The 20,213-nt window shown below is 35.9% G+C and overlaps 1 protein-coding gene across 2 annotated transcripts in view; it reads left to right on the forward strand.

Annotated features, from left to right (window-relative positions):
* LOC141431356 (uncharacterized protein CG3556) overlaps window positions 1-20,213 on the forward strand; it is a 306,784-nt gene that overhangs the window by 201,460 nt on the left and 85,111 nt on the right. For both annotated transcript variants that reach the window (XM_074092512.1, XM_074092511.1), the window contains exon 2: window positions 18,338-18,379. The gene's annotated coding sequence lies outside the window, so the exon portion shown is untranslated. The remainder of the gene's footprint in view (window positions 1-18,337; window positions 18,380-20,213) is intronic.

Genomic DNA, 20,213 nt, shown 5'->3' on the forward strand with positions numbered 1-20,213 from the left:
CACATGTGCGTTCAAATGTATGAAATAATTAACGACAGCGGCACTGGCGAATTTCCGAAAACGCATATGTGCGTCGGTGGCAGTGAATGCGTTAATTGACGCCTGCTGCAGTCGTAACTTTTAGGCACAATGAAAATAGAATTTAAGAACACAAACACAACCTAATTTAAAACATAGTGTAATCGATTCTACTTTCGATTCTGAGCAAACTTTCTGATTTTCAGTTATTTAATTAACACCTAGTGTTGCGTAGACGCACTGCCCTGCTGCGGCTGTCTCCGCTGCGCCAGCGTCGTTGTTGCCGCAGGTGCGACGCGGGAGCCGTGCTGAGCGTTTCCGCGCCGCCACCCAGCCATCCGCATCCGCATTCCGGATCGAGGATGCGGATACAGATCTGAGAGTTATTATCCCATCAGAGACGTAAATGTGAAAATGGAAGTCAAGTTAATTAAGATTAGGTGGTCAACTTTGATAACAAAATAAATGAGAACTAAATAAATAGGTGCCAAGTTCTGTAGTTTGTTAATTGTATTTTGTTTCTTTTCATTTGTACAATAAAGAGTTTTCATACATAGGTACATACATAATACTGAAATTCGTTTATAGGTACATACAAAATCTAAATTTAGCTTTGATGGAGTCTTTGTTTGTAGCTAGTGGATAAAATTGAAAGCAGGAACGCTGTTATAAATTCTTGTTCATAACCTTAAGCTATACTACCAGCAAGTAATATATGTTATTATTATTATTTTAACCCAGAAATAGGTACGGGACATTGATGGAGTTGCGAGGAATGCTACTTGTAAAATACATTTCAAACACGATTTCTTCTTTTATCTGCTAAAGTACGTTTCAATAGAATCTGTTAGTTTTCTAGACATTTTAGACACCCTAAAGTGGGTAGACTTAATAATGTATGTCCCTGTTGTTGTGATTATTATCTAAGAGAAATCAAAAAAGAATAATAGTCACATCACGAAGACCTAGGCCACCCGGTGTTGTTGAAAGTTGGCTGGAAGTGTCTACAGAATTTGAAATTGAGTATACAGGAATGTTTGCTATTTACTGGAATTTGAACAATCGAATTATTTTGTCAAAGCAAATAACATAGAGTAAATTAAAACTCAATATTTTGACTCGGCTAGCTTTTACCAGTACCTGACAAGGCTCAGGATCTTAAACTACCTTCATACCAAATTATCTAAATCGGTTCAGTGGTTTGAGTGTGAAGACGTTAGGTACAGACTGAATTACACAGAGTTAGCTAGAGTTGGAGTATAAATAAATTGATTAGCCAAAATTTAATATATATGTCGGCGGCCAATAACAAGGATTTCATCTGGATGTTGATGAGTCAGTCAGTCAGGCCTTTTAAGTATATTAAGATATGTTTATTTAAAAAGGCAACCAATACTTTGACGCAAGACATATATACTGTAATTCGGCGGCATACGCCATTTCAGTTTTTGCGTTAAAATTGTTCAGCCTCGGTCCCCCCCTCCCCCCCTAGTGCAACCCCGTTTGTTACGCGACAGATTGCGGTAATGACTGACATAAATTTCGCCATTAATCATGACAAAAACTTGAGGGTCGATTGACACTCAAATATTGATGTCATAAATATAGCAATATTTAGGTAGTGTTTATTTTTATATTTAACATAAATATAGCAATATTTAACTTTAAACGGGTGAATTTGTTAACAACAAGTTAATATACTTATCAATTATTTCTTATATTTAGTTCGCCAAAATTCAACACGTGATGTTTCCGACACGTGTCTAAGTGTCTACTACTGTGTCTGTTCAATCGTTTAAAGCCAAAAAAAACCGAGCAGAATCCAGCTGTAGGCCGTTGGCTGTAGTCGTTTAAATAAATGGAAGCACCTAGTAGTTGTTGCGATGGACCGGCCATCCGTCAGCCGCGGTGCAGTAATCAGTCTCGCTAATGCTCCTCGCGCCATTTGCTGCCCTGGTCAGTGATTTTATTACGAGTAATGAACCCACCACTATTATTGGGGGTAAGAAGATGCATTTTTCAAGTCTAATTTAACGCTCAGGGCCTACATGGCGTGGCGGCCAACATCGACCAAAGAGAGACGCAGCTATACGTTTGAGTGAGTATCATGGTGTTTGCAGCTTGATCTAGTTAAACATAAAAATAAAAAAACGCCCGAAAATTACGCCGACAAAAAAAAAACGCCCTCAAAAAAAGACAACTAAAAAGTAAAAAATAATTATGCACTACCTAGCTGTTGCCCGCGACTTCATCTGTGAAGAATTCGTTTATCCCTATCCCGCGGGGACTATGCTGATTTCCCGCAAAATTAGTCTAAGTTAATTTAGTATAAGTACCTAGTGGCTAGTACTTGATATATTTTTTTATCTAAGCGTCGTCGGTGTCGGGGGACCGCTAAGGTTAACAGGAAACTAAAGTACATATGTTGTATTTTTTAAAGTATTAACCTTAGCGGTCCCCCGCGGTATTGGTGATATGAGTCGCAGGCGAATATCGCCATGAAAGACGCCCCGAGCGTTTTAAGACCAAGTTATGCAGCGTTGTTAATAATACTTTTATAACAAACAACACTTGAAAGAAATGGAAAATGCTTAATTTAGGACTAAACATAGGTACCTATGTAAATACATAAGCAAGCACTCAATACTCGAGAGCAAACATTTCGGCGCTACTTTGAAAAAAGCTGGTATCTCAAAATCGATAATCTTTCCAAGTGAACTTAATGATCATTGCTTTAAGGGTCAAATTTACTGACGTATTGATTTGAGATACGAGATTTTTTCAAAGTAGTGACGATTTGTATTTTATTCACGTTGCCGACGTTGACCCACTAGCCCACGGGCATATGAAAATGCAGTTATGATACCATGTTTCAGATAAGTATACTTATTATTTTGTATTCAATTACTGATTGATCCCATTATTGCAGATTTACGGATTATAAAGCTTTATAATGTCAGCACCAACCAAAACCACACGGAGACATACCCACTTACAGGGGTAATTAAGCGAGAAAATCCACTAGAATTAAACTACTTCCTTTCCCGCCTAATTTGCCGCGAAAGCCCTCGAGCAACCTTCCATGGTTTATGAATTCCTGGTAGCGGTTGCTCCTAAATATTTATGTCATTTAAAACAGTCTTCTGATTCGTGCGCTAATTATGAGAGAGCGGGTTTGCGTAAAGTGAACGTTACCCCTGGTTGGTAGAGCTCGAGTTAGATTGTTTGAGGGTAGAATTAAATTATGCAGTGAGCGGCGGCGGGCCCGTGGGCTAATCTTGTGACTATGCGCTCCCTGCGTGGGTCGGGCAGTACTCTAAACAATGTACAAATATTTATTTACTTAGTGCTAAGTACATATTGAAAAGAACAGAAACGTCGAACATTCCACGCGACATGCAAAGGGCGTTAGAATTTTAAATATATTGGATGGCAGCCGCGGGTAGGGTATGTATAAGATTAAGGTATTTTTAACCGACTTCAAAAAAGGAGGTTATCAATGCGGTTTTTTTTTATGTTTGTTACCTCAGAACTCCGTCATTTATGAACCGATTTAAATTGTTGCATTGCACCAATTATAATTAATTGATTTTTCGTATGGTAGTAGCTAATACTATTTGCAATTTACATGATTTTTTCATAGTTGTACCTTCAAAAAAACTTGTTAAAAGAAGGTGTCAAAAAATAAATTGTATTTTTTTTTATTTCTCACGTATAAAATATTAATAAAATTGTAAGGTATACTCCTACTCAAACTACGTAGCTGTGATTTTGTTTCGATGCTTTGGCTGCTATGGATTAGGAGAAAAACGAGTTTGGAAAAAAAAAAAAAATACATTTTTGACATTATCTCTGTGACGGTTCAAGATAGAGGGCTGAAAGTTGGAGTGATTACTAGTAATGAGTCGACAAACAATTGTCATTCGCCAATTCAACTATTCCTCACAGGGACCACGTAGCCTGCTAAACCCTTTTTGTTTACATAATACGTCGTGCGTGGTAGGCTAGTGGTTTAACTGATGGCCTCTCAAGCAGAGTGTTAATGTGGGTCCGAACCTCGCCTCGAACTTGTTTTTCAGAATGTATGTGCTAAATTTTTTTTTTTTCTTATTTACATGTTTCAGTTTTCTCTCACAATTTTCTTACGGCAACGGGATGAAATGTGGCGCGGGCGTTTTTATGTAACGTTAATAAAATCCACGATGTAATTTTTTGTGGTTTTGTGGTTAATTTTTGTGGTAAGACTTCGTATCAACTGCAAGACCTAAAGCAAAATCGTGGGTAGAGACAGATCGAAAGTTTTTTTTTTAAATTAAATGCAATGGCGTCTCTCCAATGAATGAGACAATTTTGTCAGCATTAAAGTTGACAGCTGGTAGGTACAGATAATACGGTATTTGAGAACTACTGAATTTGCCATATCTTAATATTATTATGAAAATATAGATAGTGTTTAGCAAAGAGAAAATTTAAATCGGTTGAAAATTGGATTTATAGTGATTTTTTGAAAAATCTATATACCTATCTCTTTCTCAAACGCTTTTCTCTATGCAGCAAGTATGGCGCTACTGGCGGGTGACGTCACATATGTATGTCTGCCAGTATGTCTTTCTCTATCCAATCTTGAATTGCAAACCTGTAGAGCTGTGTTACTTGTAAAGGTAGCTTAATTTTTTTTTCTATTCGATAACAGGCATTGTGTTGTTTTAATTTATAAAACATATACAAAATAATCAAATACCGTATTAGTACAGGGTTATTTTTCAAGTAACTGATAATAAGCGAGGTTGTCAGGCGCTATACCACGTAATGAATGTGCTGTAAAAGGTCCGGTAGGATTAAGTCGGTGTACTACAACTTACTATATCTACACCAATTACAATAAAAACGCATACAGTGGGACAAATAAGGGATGACAGCTTGATGTTAAATTGGGGAATAAATCTCGTTAAGACATCAACAAAATTAATGTTCACAAAGTAGAGCGTGATCCTAAAACTTGCTGGAGGGAAACAAAAGTTCTCATTAATAAATAACTCATAGTGCAATAAGTGTCAAAACTTAAATCCACAACCTTCCATTGTTTTCGTGCTTCATTGAATACAAGGTACCTTACAATGAAACGGCACAAATACAGTGAGCTGATACGCGTCCCCACAGGAAATACCAGGAGCTCAGAAACTTCAGAGATACAATCCCACAATGGCACTGTTAAGCTATCCGGCGGAATACAGCTTTCGACAATGCATTATCTAAAACCACTTGAGAGTCTCGGTGCAGGCTGTACCCGGTTCGTTTGTCTTGCTCGCAGACGACTGAGTAAATGTTTACTCCTTCTAACAGTATGTTGTCTTGGTAGGATACCGTCGAGGTTAAGGTGCCTGTACAAAAAAAGTTCTAAAACGCCGTTTTAAGTAATAATTAAACACAGGTGTAAATTTGAAAAACAAATTGACTACGCAGAGAAATGAATTCGTCAAACCGACAGTTGATAATTTCTAATATAAAATTCTTGGGTCATAAATATGTTTGTAACCAAACTCCTTCGAAACGGCTTGACCGACTTTTATTAATTTTTTGTGTAAGTATGTATATTCGGTAGGTCTGAGAAAAGGATGTAAACTATTTTTCTTCCAACTATGCTTTAATTTCATCATAACCGCACTAAATACCCAGCACAAAGCGGGACTTTTCTGCTTTAGAGCAGAAAAAATGTATGAAAATCCTTTATTGCATTGTTTTAGTTCTTTTTTAATTGCACTACCAAAGAGGTAATAACATAAGTATTTCGATTTAATGTTAGCCTGCATACTATAAAAAAATCTAGTGTTAGGTTGGTCAACCTGACGGTCTTATGAAATTTGTCAGATTGCGTACAAAAAAATGTTGCAACCAATCCTACCAAAAACAATAATTAGCCGTATATTTAAAAAAAAACTTTGTTTGGTTGGCCAACCTGGCGCCCATCCGAAATTTGACAGATCGCGGGTAAAAATATCTGCTACTGGCTACTAACTCTGCCAAGAAAATTAAAAAACTAAAAAAAAACAAATTGGCGGGAACCTTGCTAATTTTCCGCGGACATTTTTTGAGAGTGCGAATGTAAACTTACAAAAATGGAATAATCGAGTGCTAGTTACATTTGTTTCCTATTTAGCATTTATTTATACCTACCTAGTGTTATCCATGAAGACGCGTGATTTTGTCAAAATTAGCCATTAATGACATTGTAATAAGAACCACGGCACGCGACATCGTGAATGACTCTACCTATAGTTTAGCATGAGTTTTTTTTTCGTCTACTATTCCTGTAATAGTTGAAAGAAAAGCAGATTATGCACCTCGCATTAAGTAATTTATATTGCCCTCGTGCTTTTTAAAGCCCTCGCTAACGCTCGGGCTCCAAATCGGCACTTGGTGCAATAGTAAATAACTTTCTGCTTGGTGCCACAATCTACTATTTCATACTTCTACGCGGACGGAGTCGCGGGCAACAGCTAGTAAAAACAAAAAACAGGGGTTAATAGCCGTTCTGCTAATTATTTTTTACTGATAAAAAGAAAAGAAATCGTAAATTATTAACTGTATAGAACAGAAAATAACAAGTGAACACGCAAACGACACAACCAAAGCCCATTCCAGAACGAAATGGCAATATGACCACCGTGTCCGCTCCGTGTACTAATGTCTGGTACCACGAAACTCCATTTGCGCGATGGCAAGCAACGCCTATCATACAGTTTGCGATAATTAAGACACAGTCGCTATACTGAGATGTTATCATAATACTCATCAACTGTCGGCGGAACTTTAGGTACCTCTCAACAAGGCACATATTTGCAGAAAATTCTTCTTTTCCCTCCTTCATTCATCAGCCGATGCGAATCCACTTATTTTTACGTAATTATCAGTTCTTAAAGTAGGTACGGTAGGTACTACAAGTGGTCGTTTAAAGCTTTTATTCTAATAGCATAACAATATCTACAAATTGGACCACATTCATGAACAGTTCCGCCTCCGACGCTACCCGAGGCTCCCCATGAATGCACAAGTCGTTGGCCCAGCGCCAGCCGCCCATATCTGATTCGCTAATAGATAAATCGTATACTCAGGAGGCTTGAGTAGTCAGGCTCAGGCAGAGCCGTCGACGCTGACGTTACTGTTTTCGTATCTCTTATGCTGTTCTGGGACCCTGGTAATAGACGTATTATTAACAGCGTCGAATTCATTTGTTTTGATTAAACGAAAATAGAAAGCGAGATAGGGTTGGTCCACATTTGTATTACTTTAGCGTATCGTAGTCACCGTTGCATGAGTTGGACGACCAGATGGCCTAGTGGTTAGAGAACCTGACTACGGAGCTTGAGGTCCCGGGTTCGATTCCCGTGTCGGGGCAGATATTTGTATGAAAAATACGAATGTTTGTTCTCGGGCTTGGGTGTTTAATATGTATTGAAGTATGTATCTATCTATATTATTATATATATCCGTTGCTTAGTACCCATAACACAAGCCTTGCCAAGCTTACTTTGGGACTAGGTCAATGAGGGCTATCGCGTATGAATTCGCCACTAGAGGCGCTAGTGTAGCGTGAGGTCTCCGAAATGTCAATCTCATAGTTTGACTACTTTATTTTAATTAAATAATATTGTGAATATTTTGCAATATCTGAAATTAATTATGGCAAATATGCGTTCCGGGGCATTGAATGTCTGTGTTTTGAGACAGTTGTGTCTTTCGGAAACCTTTGTCCTTCTTTTTTTCCGAACAAAACGGGCACTATGCAACACTGTGGCATGCTCGATATTTTTATGGTACGGTTTTAAGGTGTATTAAATATGATTTGACTTTGAAAGCCATACTTAAAAACCTCACGCAACAGTGCGCCATCTAGTGAGACAAAAAATGATAGCCCTCATTGGTGTGAATTGTCCCGTGATATTTATTTATTTATTATTTATGAGTAGGACCAGTGAGCCTTAGCATAGCAATGTGAAGTGAACCTCATTCTGGCTACCCTAAAAATAAGTCCAGCAAGTATAGCAGTGTAAATTAAAATTTAATTGTGAAATGTAAACTAGGTTCACATTCGCACGAGAACGTGAAAATGCTTACGAAGAAAAGTAGAAAATAATAAAAGGAGAAAATTCAAACTTCAACCATTCCTCATCAATGTCCGGTGATGATAAATAAAAGTGTGATACTGATGAATCATTTGGTTTTGAATTTCTCAAGTCAGATTGTTTTGAATAAAATCCATGTCCATTCATTTTATTTTGTACCATGTTCCTATATGTTTGCGCCTGTTATATTTTTCATCTGTGAAAGGTGTTGCTAGTCCTAATTTTACTTAAATTTACCGCCTTTTCATGCTGCCTACTCTATGCGACGAAAATACAACATGCTAATATGATACAGATGTGGACCCACCCTAATATTATTTATTATATACCTACCTGTGCGTGTGCGTGTAAGTTTGATTGTACTTATATGTGTGTAACTGTACGCACACGATGAGGCGTAGTATTATTGACATCACTTCCGATCGCAAAATTCCGTCTTTACTGTTTACTTTAGTCTGGTCCTATACTACGAAGTGCGAAATTCGAACTTCGTATCTTGCCGTCCATCGTCTTAGCATCAGCGGACGCTAATAGTATTTAATACGAGTGTTAGAGGACGGTACGGTACGAACTTAAATTTTCGAATTTCGTAGCAGCCCCTCCCAGTTTTAAGGACAAATACTTCTTATAATTATATAGGGGAAAAACTTAGGTAAATGACATGTTGTTTGTAGTGCTTGTTGTTGTTTCTTTAGAAAAATATGGCTCTGTCCATCGGAGGACAATTTTGCCAGTGTCTAAAAGTTTTTGCCGTTGTACGGTAAAAAATTCTAGAAAACGAAGTATGAGAGGTAATGGTGGATGAACGATGACTTATGTAGTGCTTACGTATCCGTATTTAAACAAATTGACGTTCCAAATTATTCTGTGCAACTAGTACATACATTTCCAAAACGATTTTTTTTGGTTCGGTTCAAATTTTGATAAAAAGTGGTAATTTTTTACTTTTAGCATGGAAAGGACATAAAGTAAATGAATTAATACGTATTTTTATATTATAAAAGTATCAAACGGCACTTCTAATAAAATAAAAGTTCAAAGGGCGAAAACAAGCAAGTGTCTTTAGACTACAAATATTGACTTCGCCAAGAATCACAACACGCCTGCTTCTGACGTATTGTGCGGCAATTTTGGCTTCTACTTTATTTATATTGTCCTTTTTGCTGGTGTTATGGTAACTTTTTTGAACTGGCCGTCTACAACATAAAAGTAAGGAAAGACTCAGACATATTGTAATAGAAAACATTTATTGTATTTCTTTATCGATAAAAATTACATCATTACAGTAATAAAACCAATGAACTGTAAAATTCAATTATCGATCTATCTATCTATAGCACAGCCCTTGTTGCGTCCGTCTTCGAACGTAGGCCTCCTCTTCACGTTTCCACGTCTGTCTGTCCCCTGCCCCTTTCGTCCAGCATGCTGCCGGATGTCATCCGTCCATCTCTTCAATTATCTTCTTGGTCGGACACTCTTTTGAGAGTGGTCGTGGTTGTGCAGACGAGGTACACGGAGAGATGTTCGGTGGACAGCCCTCTTAGCAATGTGCTACCATTTCTGCCGGTCTGTGCGAGGACACTGGACCATGGTGGACTCAGTACCTTTTTTAATCAGGTCAGTCCAGCGAGTTGGTGATCGGCCGCGTGCCTCTTGCCTTCCACCTGCCCCTGAACCACCAATCTCTCCATTGAGTTCACATTCCTGGAGATGGGACCAAAGAACTTCGGTATTCGTAATTGCTCAGTCGACGAAAGCCGGTCCATAATATGAAGCTCTTTGAGGATAGAAACATTGGTGCGAAATGCCATCCACGAGATCTTTAAGAGACGCCTCCAGCACCACATCTCCAATGCATCAATTCAATTATACGTATACAAAAAAATACAATTATTACAACTAATTAGCGATTTTTGATTGTCGTCTTCGTCGCCCTAAAACGACGGCACACCACTGCAACATTAAGGGGCTGTTTCACCATCCATTGATTAGTGTTAACTGACGGTTAAATGTGATGACGTCTCTATTTGTTTTGTTCGAATAGACGGAGACGCATCACATTTAACCGTCAGTTAACAATCAATGGATAGTGAAACAGCCCTTAAGTATAGCTTTCTAGCCTTACAGTGTCTAACGGACGGAATGAGTGACTGACGAATACGACAGCGTAACTATAAGGGATCCTTGTTGGACTACGATGCACTGAAGTTTTGTTGTTATTGTTGTTGTTGTTGTTGATTTTTGTTCTATATACTGTCTGTCTATTAGGGTTCAATAACTTAACCTTACTAAGTTATAAAAAAATTTGGTTGAAAACCCCCATCTTTCTTTTCCAAGATCAATATCTCACAGATGGCTGAACCGATTTTAATGAGACATAGCTAAGAACCATCGCAAGAAAATTCCCACGACACATATTAACATGCAATTTATCATATTTTTCTTAATTAAAAACCTAAGTGAGGCGTTTAATTAACGTAACGCAGAATTTAGTCAAAATGCTAGCGTTAACATTGTCCCGATAATCAGGTGTTTCTTAATAAAGGCGGCGATTTCGCTCGTTATCTCCTAAATGAGCAAATGTTATGTTGTTTTCACTGAATCCTTAACGAAGGTCATTGCGGCTTGGATCGCTATTGTTATTGCTTTCATTTGACTTTTCTCTTATAACGTTCTAGTAGGTATACGTATTAAAAACATGAACATTTGATACCTAACTTTTTCCAAAAAAAAAACTAACGCTAAACAGCAGTATTGAATTAATTTTTCTTAACCAACAAAAGAAACAGCGTGTAGGTAGGTATATGTAATGGGTTCCTGTAATCTATAGATTGGTATACATAAGTACATAGAACTATTATCTCTACAGCTTTTTAAAGTCTTAAACCCAGTAGTTTCCGATATAAGGTTTTTTTTTGCCTATTTTACCTTCAAAACTGCAAATAGAAATAGTTGTACAAAATGTATATTTAAGATGCACACAAGTCTTTCCATTTCATGTATCACATCACGCATTACAGCTAGCAAAAGCTTTTTTTCTTAATTTTCCGATTTATCTCCAAAAGTGGCTCCCATGTTTTTTAAATTAATTTATTTGCATAACTGGTCTGTTTTTGGGTCAATGCTTTCATGTGTGCCAATTTTAACTCGATCGGTTCCGTAGTTTCTGGACAAATCGACGGTGACAGATTGACAAACTAGTGATCCTTTAAACTTTTAAATGTTCAAGAGCCCTAAAAATACCTCTAATGAGAACATTTCGATAATATCATATCAAAAACATGACTATGTAATTGCCCCGTGAATCATACAGTACCTGAAGTTTTAATACAAATAGCAAAATTTTCAATGAACAAGAGCTTTGTAAAATGTAGATTTAGCTAACATTAGAAACTTCTTATCACCAGGGCGACAGCATTTAACGAGTTGGCGAGCACTGCCGGCAGTTAGATATAGCTAACGGCCCAGCTAATTCACCACTCGACGCATGCTTTAGCGGGAACAAAGCCTTGAGCAGTTCTACACTCCTGCACTCCTGGTCGCTAATGGGCGTGCTCACTACATGTGCAGTAATGGTGCTCCCACATTGGCTGTTATAAATGTTCCATAACGTTGTAAAACACGAACATTGTCTTACACTTTATAACTTTTGTTACAACGTGTTAGACGTTTTAAAAATTCCCACATTGGTATAAAAATGTTATATAACACATATCATAATATACATATACCATAATATGGTACCTACATATTATGCTAATGTTACGATTTGCTATACAGTGTTATAAAATAGCATTCTAGCACTGATAGTCTCTGAGCGAAGCAAAAAGAAAAGGTTCTGTGTACCTACTCTACATATTGTATGGTTTTTTAATGTATTTTCTGAGAGATATATATATTTTTAAACCACATTGTTCTGTGAAGTGTCTTCACTAAAACAAGAATCACCATAATTTAACTTAATTGGCGTAATCAATTCGGACATTGTCATTACGCTGGCGGCGTGCTCCTAGGGAAGAGGGGGGGGGGACCATTAAGGAGAATCGTTCTCATGTAACTGTAGGTATTGAATTTATTTCAAATTCTGCACTCATATTGGACTCCGCTCGCGCTTGAGGCTCCGTAGAATGATTATGATACTACTTTTTTTACTTTTTTTTTCAATTTGAGTAGCTTAAAAACTTAAAAGCAATGGGTTACTTATTTGCTTTCATTTGATACCCTTATTGTTACAATACAAAACTATTTTTTTGATTCTCCCGCCATTTTTTTTTTGAGGACGCCATATTGAAATATGTAACATTCATATCGGTCAGTATGGGAAAGTCTGACAGCCTTATTCATAAAAAAACCTTAATTGAGGTTTGATCGGTCTGTTAGTTAGCAGACTGATTAAGCTTAATAGACGGTTGTCAAGAAGTATGATTCATAAACACTTGCTAGCAGTCTGCTAGTTGTTGAGCTGCTGATAGACGGATTAGACGCGTTATGTTGGCCACCTTGACAAATCAAAGACAAAAAATGGCCTAATCGATAATTAAAAAAAAAAAATTGACAGCAGTGACAGCAAATTAGCAGGAAAAAAAATAAAAATCGAGATGTTTGTTTTCCCGCCATTTCCGATCCGCATGTTTATGTTGTGCAAAAGCCATAATTATGTTAATCATCTTATTTATTTTTCATATTTATTGTTAATATTATTGTTGCTAATTTAGAGGATTTTTAAATACAAATTCCTGAAAATAAATTTTCCAGTTTTTTTTTTAAATCTTTGCGTAGCCCTGCCTTCACTATAAATGTCTTCGGTATGGTTTTTTGCTCTTGTCAAAGTCAGCTGTTCAAACTTGTGGCGGCCATTTTGTGACTTAGCAGGGAGATAAAGGAGGGTCTACGGTCCTCTAACTTTAGCAGAGCCTTGATCGACTGATTAGCGCTAACAGACGTTTATGAATCATGTTTTTTAGCATCGGGCCTTCAAGGAGCCTTCAAGGAGGCTCTAACTTTTTATGAATAAGGCTGTGAGACTATAAGACATACCAAGATCTGAGGCCGTATTGCCTAACGTTTTTGACGCTCACGATCGCATTCGCAATCAAATGACAGTTTTTGTATGCGAAATCTGTCATTTGAACTAAGATATTGACGAACTGAGTACAAGTTTTTTTTTATGTATGAATGTAGTTTTTCTTGTTACATATATATATCGATGACATGATTCCTATGAACATGGTTCGTATGTGTTATAAGTTTCTAACTTTCCCATACTGACCGATATAAATGTTACACCCTCCCTACCCTATATACCATGCCATTTCGACAGTCGTGATGATTCTTATGATACTTCATATTTAAAAACCCGTCCCCCGTCAGCCTTTTAGGCTGCAGAGAGGACATAGAAATAGACATACATTCCTACATACAATACACACATATATATAGTACACACACATATGTATAGGTAAGTCAATGTCACCAAAAGATACTGTCATACAAAGAGAAGAAATCAAAAAAACGCAACTGCTTTAGAAAACTTCTAATAAAAACAACAAAGGCAAAACAAGTGTAGTTAGTGTCTAAAATTCTCTTAAGTACCCACATAAAGTTCAGCTTCGTGACAAATTATAAAAGTGTCCACAGAACCTCTAGAAGTTACCTTCTCGCATATTTAACAAACTTCAGCTGTTGTTTTGCGACAAACGTGTGAAACCTTTTTAAATAATCATTTTTATAGCGCGACATAACACTCAATCACAAAATATTACACGAGCGTCAACGCGACATCAATATTCATTGCGTTGTGGCTGTTGTGACGTCATCGGCGGTGTTTAACCGACACATTGCATCACACATATGTTACCCTGGTACAATGAATTACGTTTACATAAAAATTAGGTATATTTTTTTATAAAATTGCTCTAGTTGCCTCAGTCGAGCAAATAAATAGTTTTCCGAAAAGATGTTTTTTTCATATTGGAATCAAGCTGGAATGATTCGAATTTGACATATTTTTTGACCCTCCTCTCTTCGTGAAAATTACCTAGTGTAAGTGACACAATCATCTGAATTATTTGAGCGTCTTTCTTTAGTAATATATAAATGACAAATAAATTTAATTCTATATTATTTTGGCAATAGTGTATGTCTTTAAATATTTCAAGTTTAGCGGGGCTATTAAAATCGAATTACCCGTCATGCCGTCCGCCCCTTTGATGTACGAATACTTCTTTAATAACCACTGCAGTCGGTTCAAGATTTATTTTAAGTTAATCGAGATGGATTAAGTATGCTAATTAAATTTATTCTTTAAACCGTTGCGAAGCGAACTTTCTTGATAGTTTTCTTAAGAAGTCAATTCAAGTTTGCCAGAATTCGAGAAATTTCATTGAGTTCTTAATTTAAACTTCATAGATAGCCAGCTCTTTCGCTGAGCTGAATGAGGTTCTTTTAAATTTTTGTAATAAGGTTTAAAACAAGGCTGCTGTTTCGTTTATTTTCAACCGACATCGAAAATGATGAGGTTCTCAATGTATGTTTTTTTTAATAATAGCAAGGCAGATTATGCAATATTACATTATTACATTGGACATCAATAGTAGATTGATAACCAAGGGTGGAAAGTGACCCGTTTTACCAAGCCAATAGTTCGAGGGGAAATGGGTAATTTCACCCAAGTTACACACTCTACCTTTTATTTCGACTGTGAGGAAAGTAAAATACTACAAAAATAGGAATAATAGTAAATTGAATTTACAATATATCCAACCTCCAACGGTACCTTTTCGACTGGCCACTTGCCACTGCCAACTATATAAAAAAAAAACCGAGCTTATATACAAAACTGGCGGTTAAACGCCGAACGAAGAAGTTTGACCTTTATTTATTCCATCTGTTTCTTTCACATTTCACGAATGACTTCCATCTCTTTCTTAACCTAACTAAAGAATGAGATGAAATATGTTCGTGACGTAATAAAGATCAAATTTCTTGTTTCTAACGGATGTTCGGCGTTCAACCTCCAGTGTTGTATATAAGCTCCTTGGTCACGACGTGCATCAAGATGGCCAAGCCACAACGTAATAAAAAAGTGTCATTGACGTAACTCAATTATCTCCGACTCCATGGCTAATCGAAAAATAAACAATAAAAAAATTCCACCCTAGAGATGAAAACGCAATTTTCCACCCGGCATCTACCCATGAAAATCAAACTTTCCGAACAGGAGAGATGAAAAATATATAAGTATATCAAGAGTAAATCGTGCGAGGAAAGATCAAACGAAAGGGCTTTTTGTGAATCTCTTAAATTAATATTTTTACTTTTACTGTAAAAAGTTAATAATAGTACTAATTGAAGTATGTAGCTCCCATTTTTTCACAAAGAACTGTCAGAATTTTTATATTAAATGCTCGAATATCTCTACAACTTTGCAAGGAATGTTTTCAATCTTTTTTATCCATTTTCTAATCTTTATTGACACACAATAACCCTTAATTAACTGATTTTAAAAGCACAACCTTAATCACGTATTACCATAGTCTCCATTATATCACCATAGCTCCCTATATATCATCGCATCATCATATTTTGCGGCCTCGCCCTCACGGCAACACTAATTTGCTTAAAAGGGAACCCCTGGGATGTTTGCTAATAAAGTTCTATTATACGTGTATTTACAATTATGGCATATAATTGACACTGTTCGTTTTTTTGGGAACACGGGCCCCCTACGACGGATGAATTGTCTATTATTGTTATTATTTTAATTAGTAAAATACCTTTTTAATTTAATAGCAACACGCCCGGGTCCAAGGGTCAAAAGGTCTTCTTTCAAAGGCATTGCACAAACATTTTTCAGCTCCATTTCCCAAAAACCCCGCGTCCCATACCCCGTCCCGACTTACTAAACACAAAAATAAAAATATTTCTTTATAATATTAGTGGTACACAACACACAATCTATACGACTAAATCTAGATAATAATCGCTTTTGCTACCTAAAGCATAATAATCTTTAATAAAAAGTTTAAAAAAATCCTAATAGATAAATGTTACTACTCGATCTCGGAATTTATGGAGGATGGTTTGTAATAGTGACCTCTCACGTCACGCACGCGCACGACGCATTATTTGCTACAAGTGGGAAAAATGTTTCTGATCTCAAGTGATATTTGATGTTCCTTTATTAAGTTAAGTTATTGTAGGATTCATTAATTAATATAGGTACAGAAATTAGATATTGTAAAAGAAAAGATTTTTAAATAGTAAATAGATAATAACAATTATAACAACAAATGCTATACCCTACCAGGGTTCATGTTAACTTTAAGAGCTTATGTTACATGTATGCAATATATAAATAAATAAAAAATAAATAAAATAATTAAAGACTGTTTGCGTTAAAATCGGGGCATGCATGATCTGGTGTTACTTATTTAATGGTAATTTGCAAGCAGCGCTTTTTTTTAAGCAATAAGTGGCACTGAAACTACATAATAATAAAATATAGGTAATCATAATAAAAAGTTTTATGTTTATATACGAGTATAACTGTGCCTTAATAATTTTGTACAACGTCTTCTGACGGTCTTTACTAGATTTTTATGGAAAATATTTTTTTTATTTTTATTACTTGGACAATCCACTTTATAGCTTATTACATTGTCTTTTCACAATATCTAACATTTTTCAAATTGACTTCAGATTGAGGTATTGTAGTTTGGAAGTGTTTTAACTTTGGTGAATTTGCCTTTTTGTCAGAAAAATGCCTCCCATATAGAAATTACTTTTGGTGCTTGGATTAGAAAGTTTTCCCGATTCCTCCAAGTAGAAAATAGTTAAATCATGTTTTTTTTTTGTGGAAAGATGATATCTTAATGAGCGTAAAACAGCTTGTGAAAATATAAATACAGTTGTGGCCTTGAAGTTGGAAACGACGAAACGAGTGCGGATTATCAAAAAATGCTGTAAGTACAAAGCAATATAGGCACAGTGCAATACATAAAGCTAAATCTCACAGACGCTCTAACATTTTATTATGATTGTATTTCTATTATGTAGTTTTATAACCACTGACTATTACAAAAAAGCGTTGCTTGAAAATAAGCATTAATTACAAAGATACACCAGATCATGCATGACTGGATTTTATTGTGTATAGTCTTATATGGTCACGGACTGATTGTAAATCAGTCTGTCAGAGAAAAATGTTAATATATTTTTAATATATTTGTATGAAATATAATACAGTTTTCTTCAAGATAATATTTATCATTCCGATATAAATTATTTACAACAACTCTCCTCAATTAGTGTTGTACGTAGGTAGCTCACTCTCCCGGGACGAAGATATGAAACGAATAACAAATGAGCCAACATAACGCCTGCGTTTACATTAATTTCGAATTAATTTCAGCTTTGTTGTGGAATAAGCACTGGGAATATCTAGAACACCCAATTGAAATTGTTTCATTCACTTAGCATTTTGTGGAATTAGACTGACAGTTATTAATTAATGCAAAGCAACGCGTAGGCGTGGAATATAAAAACCGGCCAAGAGCGTGTCGGACACGCCCAAGATAGGGTAGGGTAGCCCTTTACGAAAAAATCAAGTAATATTTTTCTAAGGATTTCGTATTGTGTACGGAATCTTCCAACTTGAGGTATATTTTATACCTTAGGTTGCTATTTACCTACGCTTTAACTACTAATAATTCTCAAGCAATCTTAGCTGTTACAATTTTACTTTTAAATTTGATTATAATTTACTACCATTCTGAATTTTTTCAATTTTTTTCACCCAACAGTACATTTTAGAGGTGGGAACGCTCGATTTTAATGAAAATTTGCACTTTAAAGTTGAATATTTCGCAAACAGATCACTGTATCTAAAAATCGTCTTAGCAACCCCCAAATGGTTTTCAAATACCTCTCTTTTTACCCTCATCCTATAGCGCATGTAAGAAGAAAGTGTTGAAAACCATTGTGGTTCCGATCGTGTAAGTAAAATATACTTACCGGCACAAAATTTGGCCCACTCTACATACAAAATTACCTATTACAGCATAGATTAAATTTGAGGGCCAGATTTTTGCCGCTCAGTATATAATTATAGGTAGCTTTTTCTTAAAAATAGGCACAGAGAAACCGAAAACTCTGGAGATACTTCCTGTTAAATAATAAGCCCTTATTGTTCACAGGCGGTGGGCGCTGGGAATTAAGCTGTCAAAAGAAATATTTCGGTAAGTACGCTTCTCTTATCATGGTCCGTTATAAATCTTATCAGCACCCAAATTTCTGACAAAGCTCAAAAATACCTGGGAAATTAATAGAAGAAATTTACGGCTACGTTATTAGGTTGGACAAAATTAAAATTGCACGTGAAATTTATGGTCAATTTCGTGTTAGAATTTATCTTCTCGCATTGTTTGCTCGTGAATTTTAACTAAACGTTTAATATTTAAGTACGGCGTTTACAAGAGACTAACCATCAAAGCGGTGGTTACTTGTTAATTTCAAACAAAGCCTTAAAGCTTCACGAATTTGTGTTACACGGAAAATAAACATGGTTTATACGCAGCTACAATTTTACTAATGTTAGAAACGGATGATCAGAGCCCGGAATTTCCATGGCGCTTTTGACCTGTCTGTCATAGTGACTTCTCACCTTTCGACTCTCTCTACCTAAATGAATGATATCGACATATCGTCACTACTTTGAAATAAGATCGTATCTCAAAATTGATACTTTTCTAATTGAACTTTACGAACATTATTTCAAAGGTCAATTTTGTTGACGTATTGATTGAGATACGAGATTTTTTCAAAGTAGCGACGATATTACACTTTAAATTAGACTGTCGTAAACTTATCACGTTAGGTAGAGCATTATTTTTCCTCATACCGATGACAGTAAAAGAAATAGATTAAAGCCAAAAATTATAAAAAGAATATGGTCATCTATTTCTTTTATAGAGAAATTAATGGAACACTTGTTAGCGCTGCCACAATAGACTTTTAATATTAAATTGAAAAAAACTGAACTGAAATTATTAAATTAGAAATCGTTAACTGTTCATTGTTTTTATTGCATAAGATGTCTATTTCACATTTTCAACAGCTCAAAGTTAACTGGATGAGATCGCTATCGCTCTTTAACAATAAGGCTGCTATTTTTTACCCATACTTTTAATCTTCTTTAATATGTTGTGTGTCGATATAATAGACATTCGAAATCGACAAGCGAGATGAGAAGTCACTATGACAGTTCAAAGGTGCCAAGAAAATTTCGGCTCTGAGGCCTTATTGTCACGATTGTTTCCACCACTTCTGTCTCATGGTATAAGATGAGGGCAGAAAGAGATGGTGAATGCAATCACAAGAACCTGGGCCATAGACAATATGATACGGCAAACGAAACAAATCCAGCTGTCAGAAAAAATAGCAACTTAATGATAATAAAGCGGTCCATACACGGGTAGTTTCCGAACGTAATACATCTTCCTTGGTGTTGCCAGCGTATGAACGATGATAGATGTTGCCAGGCGGGGGGAAATTACCTACCTACGTAGAAAATGCACTTTCAAGATGGCGGCTATGAAGATTTATGTACACACACGGCAAAAAATTACCCTCATCGGTTGCGGTTTTATGGTTTATTTTTCCAGATAATTTATTCCATCATATCTAAATCGACTTTAAAGAAACTGAACCCTGTTTGTGCTTAACAAAACTTTAAATAAAAACTTGAAAAGGAAAACCATTCTAGTTGTCTAGAACTCTGGTTAAGTAACTTAGTGTTCAACAGTGTGGCCCTATTTAAAATCGTGACCAGGTCAAAAATGTCCCAACTGTTGAACTTTAAGTTACTTAACAGATTTCTTCATATTGTCTGGTTTTTAATTTTTTAATTTTATAATCTTTGGATGTGCCATTAAAAATGGCAGCTTAAAAATGTTAACATATACATACTTATTAGACATGTGCTAATTACGAGTGCTAATGATTAAATAATAATACATAATGTAAGTAAATAATAATAAGCTTTCATCACCCATATTATAAAAATTGAAATTA

Source organism: Choristoneura fumiferana, chromosome 9 (genome assembly GCF_025370935.1).
Source record: "Choristoneura fumiferana chromosome 9, NRCan_CFum_1, whole genome shotgun sequence".
In the NCBI taxonomy this organism is placed as follows: Eukaryota; Metazoa; Arthropoda; class Insecta; order Lepidoptera; family Tortricidae; genus Choristoneura; species Choristoneura fumiferana.